Source organism: Punica granatum, chromosome 7 (genome assembly GCF_007655135.1).
Source record: "Punica granatum isolate Tunisia-2019 chromosome 7, ASM765513v2, whole genome shotgun sequence".
Classification (NCBI taxonomy): domain Eukaryota; kingdom Viridiplantae; phylum Streptophyta; class Magnoliopsida; order Myrtales; family Lythraceae; genus Punica; species Punica granatum.
In genome coordinates, this window is record NC_045133.1 from 17,601,785 (window position 1) to 17,606,751 (window position 4,967).

At 39.0% G+C, this 4,967-nt stretch overlaps 1 pseudogene; it reads right to left on the reverse strand.

Moving 5' to 3' along the window:
* Nucleotides 1–2,527: 2,527 nt before the first annotated feature.
* On the reverse strand, nucleotides 2,528–4,063 carry LOC116214445 (annotated as a pseudogene).
* Nucleotides 4,064–4,967: the final 904 nt, after the last annotated feature.

The following is a 4,967-nucleotide window of genomic DNA, read 5'->3' on the forward strand; positions in this document are numbered from 1 at the left end:
CTATTCACTCAAATTTCGTTGTAGTACTATAACGGATGATTGAGTAAAAAAATAAGTGGATGGTTAGGAACACCAAAATATATAAAGGATTAGTAATGAAGATTTTTTATGTAAACTATCCAAAAGGGTACATTTGATAACATAAAAAGAATACTAATTGGGGCTTTAAGTTTGTAGAAATGATCAAGCAATACTCCTCACGATTCCGATCCAGTGTATGCTCCTATCCACAGATTAAAAAAGATGACTATTAGGAACGAAATAATCTTTTTTTTAACCCCCTCTCAGTGATGAATCTAGTAAGTCACAAGCAATATGACGTGTGAAAGCTAAGATCAAGTCGATTCTAATTAAGGTGGTTAATTGGATATCGAATTTCGAATACAACTTGCAATGTGGTTGTAGGGATGGTAGCACATCCCGAAGTTGATATCGATTCATGGGTGAGTTCCTAATGAGGAAATACGAGAGTTTCCTTATTTGGAAAGTTTCCTAAAATAGATTGTCTATAAGTGGAAACTATAGTCGGGGACATTATGATCTTTTACTTGTATGACTAGTAATAGTGATTAATTAATTAATAAGTATTAATTAATAATTGCTATTTAGTCCTTAGGGTTATGTTAAGACTCTATATATAGATGTAGTCGTCTTGAGTAACGAGTTGATCAAAGATCAATTGAGCGAGTCGTCAAGTAAGAGAGAGAGAGAGAGAGAGAGAGAGAGAGAGTCGGCCAAGTTAGCCCTAGGTAGCCTTCCTACTCAGCCCAGCCCGAGGCCCCTGACGACCATCCTCGGCCCTTCTTCGACCGAGTTCTTCCTCCTTGATCGCCCATCTCCTTCCTCGTGTTCGTGAAGCTCCGATCGTCGCGGACCGTAGACAGGAGTTCCTAGGCTCGTGTGGAGGATTCTCTTGACTAGTAACCGTTCGTGTGGATGAACTAGAGGCTGGGCACTTGAACAACTTATTACAATCCAATTGATTCTAAGGTAAGATAAAGGTAAATCAATAAAATCGATTTCTTGTTGTCTAATTCGATGGAAGTGATTACTAGATCGATTTATATTACGGTGGTGTTTGATGAGATCGAACTTAAAATTTTAAAAGCAGTAATTTTTCTATTTCTGTTGCGTTCAGTCTAGTTTCTAACACTTTTATCATTAATTATACAGTAGAATATATAAATTATATGCATACATCCCAACAGAAAATATACACAGGAACGTAGTAGACAATATCCTTTTTTCTTTGTTTATTGTTCATAACATTAGAGATTATTCTACTTTGCCCATATATATTTATCGGAGTAATTTACCTATATCCAATATGAATGAAATATTGCAGTTTATAAATTTGACAAATTCATCTGGTTTTTAATAAGCCTTATGTATGCATAATTAATAAAATTAGTTAAAAATTATTTTATTTCTACTCGTGCAACGCGCGGATTTTCAACTAGTTAAATTTCATAAATTCACTTGACTCTTGCATACATTGGATTTTTGGGGAGAAAGAGGAAGAGAACGAAGTGAAAAGGAGAGAAAAAAGAAGGGAAGAGGGATTATTATAGTAAATTTACAATCACGTCCTTCATTTAATGAATTTTAAATTTATTATATATATTTAAAGTGGGCTCATGCGATAGAGGACCCTTTGTCTGTTCAATAAGAGCTTATTGTTGGCATTCCCCTCAACTTGTGGTGCAACGTCCTTTCATATCTCATATTTATTTATAATATTTCCGATACCGAGAAAAATTAATTAGAGCAATAAAAGAAACAAGAAAAAATAAATTATTTATAGAATTAAAACTTAAAAACAAATTATTTATTTCCAATTCTTCTAAATTAATGAGACCGAGAGAGGAGGTTGATGAGAGGTGTACATATACATAGGTACATCAAAATTCACATAATAATTGTACATAAAAAAGTTCGCGAAGTAATTTATAATGGTTTTCCAATATAATATAATTCATATTAAAAAAATTCACATTAATAATTCACTGTAAAGTTCACTAAAAAGGCGCGGGCTACACGACTAGTTTACCTGAAATACATATAATTTATTTATATGGTGGAGTTACTTTACCACAAATTTGTAATTTATTTGACTTTGAAGTGATTGCATCTGAAAGTTTTACCAAATTAATTCTAATCAAAAGACCAAAAGATGATTACGTAAGTCCTCATAAAAGAAAGCTACATAACTTTACCAAGGGTTGGTTCAAGTGGTTCGGCGCTTATTCTCCTTAAGCAAGGTCCGAGTTCAAGTCTTGTTAATAGAGAAAATTCACGCCGGGAGAGTTTTACCTTTTAGTAGGCAGACCCGGCTCGATTGAATTAATCGGGCTCAATTGGGTTTCTGGTTACTAGGGTTAACACAGAAAACTACGTAACTTATGGAGAGGACATTACATATCCTTCCCCAAATTGTAATGCCACTAGGCATTGTAAACCTCTGGGCAAGAGTTAACAACATTTTGTCTATCAATGCTCTTCTATGATCCATAAGAATTTGAATTCTCTAATTTCTCTGAACTTGGGATGATAATTGGGATCTAACGTGGTCCGAAAGTGCCTCGGGAGTAACATCGGTGTCATCTTTAAACCCTAAATTAGTAGCATTCGGGTGAGCAAATGTGAGTCTGGGAATCAACTCAATAACCTTATTTCTCATCTTCTCCTCCTTGTCACGCCCAATCTTTGAGAGCATTCCAGTCTTCATCCCTAGGGTCCTTCCACCCTTTGCATCTATGAAGACCGAGTATTCATAGCTATCTTCTGGGAGGAACCACTAGTACTTGGTATAAGCCGTGTGTTCGGAGAAGAAAATGGGTACACATCCGGTTTGGATGAATACGAATGTTGTCCTCCGGGTGAACGAGTCACTGGGCGCTTGGAGGCAAAATTCTGAGCTCATTATAACCTTCAGCACCTCAGCCAGATTGTGGCATTTACCTTGTCCTCCAACGCATTTTATATGCCTAGACTTGGATGACCCGGCACACTGTTTGATGAGCTCATCCCGGATGGTCGCCTTCTGCAACCCCTTCCCGCCCCCCGATGAAGGAGAAGAGATGAGGTCGACTGGACCCCCTGACCTTATCCTGCCATGCCAGCATCTCGTCCAATGTGGTTAGGTGGAAGTACAACGGATAGGGTATTCCATGTTGGCTCGACCCGTTACAAGGTTGCCTCTCCACTGTTAGCACCGACATGTTGCTAACCGCCGGCAAATTGAGAAGTACATTGGCCCCAGATTTGGGGCCCTGGCTCGGCTTCCTCATGAAATCCCAGGCTGTCCTAACTTATTATAGCACACACAAAATTATATATCATCACATATGGAATTTGAGATGGAAATAAATAAAGATCATTTTTCATTATATGACAGGTTTAGATTCTTATAGATAAGAGACCTCACTAGTTAGGTTATTTCAGTACAAATTACCTAGGGCTAGGAAGTGGTCCCGACCACCGTTCCGCTGCCACCACGGCAGAACATCTAGATACTGGACGAGCTCCACTGCTAGCGCATCCCTAAGTGTGAGGTTCTGCTCATGGAACTTGCTCGAGGCAATGCAACCCACCGTAGAATGGGGCGTAGAATAGGCGGGCCTTGGTTGGGTCGATGGTTCAGCAGGGATGGCGCTCAAGTTGTGCGTGGAAGATCATCTCCCCTATGAACATGGAGGTGGCGTACCACGACAGGCTGAGTTCCTGGATAGGTTGGCCAAGCCTGCCTTTGGCGACATAGGGGCACATGTCAGTGTAGATGTTAAGGTGGTGGTAGTCCTCGAGGAGACCGGAGTTGAACTTTGCCGGCAGGTCGTAGACGTAAACTGACATGCCGGTGGTACATGCAGGTGAAGAGGGTGAGTGTGACTCTTTCTTGCAGGATTCCCCGTGACCGCCAACATTATCGGGAGATCGTTGGAAGCTGTGGAGGATGAGGATCCACACGGCGAAGAACAGGGCGAGTAGGAATGTGCTTTTCCATCGTGCAACCGTGGGACATGGTGCTTCGGCCTCTCCGACCATGGAGCAATTGGTCGGTAGAGCTGGTAGGGTAACATTATCAATTAGGCCTGTAGGTAGGGAAATTAGAGAATAGAAAAATCAAATTGGGAAGAATTTTCATGGGGGATTATTTTGAAATTTCATCTATAAATTGAAATGGTCATGAGACAGAGTTCACTATGTCATTTATGTAGACGGCAAGTAATTGTGCTCAAAGGGACATAAAAGGTAGTGATAATCTAATGCTTTCATTGTCCTAAGGAATTTTTTTATTTTCAGTGTGTACCATGGTATCTAGAAGTCTAATGGGTTCTGACTAATCCAGTCGGGAGATCGAGCATTAAAGGTTATTCTCCCTCCCAATAAGCACATTTCTCGGGATTTGAACTTGTATTCTCCTCCTTATTGGGGTGAGCTACTTACCACTCAATCAACACTTTTGTTGGTATTGTCCTAAAGAATTTTATAAAACACATACATTTACAGTTGTGCGCTTTCCATTTATGAGTACTTCGTATCTACGAAGGTGGAAAATCTGCAGCTAATTGGTACCAGCCCTGAAAATCCAAAAATCAAATTTCTTTTTTAAATATAATTATTTTTTTAATAACTAATAAATGAGCACGAGTATTCCCACCACGAATATCAAATCTGAAACCTCTTGATTAGCAGGCGAGAACGTGTGTCACTGCTTCTTCCACAATTTTTATAATTGAGAGAAATTATAACTATGAGAATATACCCCAATGACAAATTGAGCTCCCAGTAAGCAGATTTTACTCGCAGTGCAAAGGTCGAAATCCATTGGGATCATCTCATGGTTTGAATAAGGCCAATGCTCGAACATGATTAATCTCAGCCAATAAATTAAAGATAATTATTTTCTTTATAAAATGAAAAAGTTATTGCAATATTAATAATAAGGGGCTTTTACCCCAAATGGC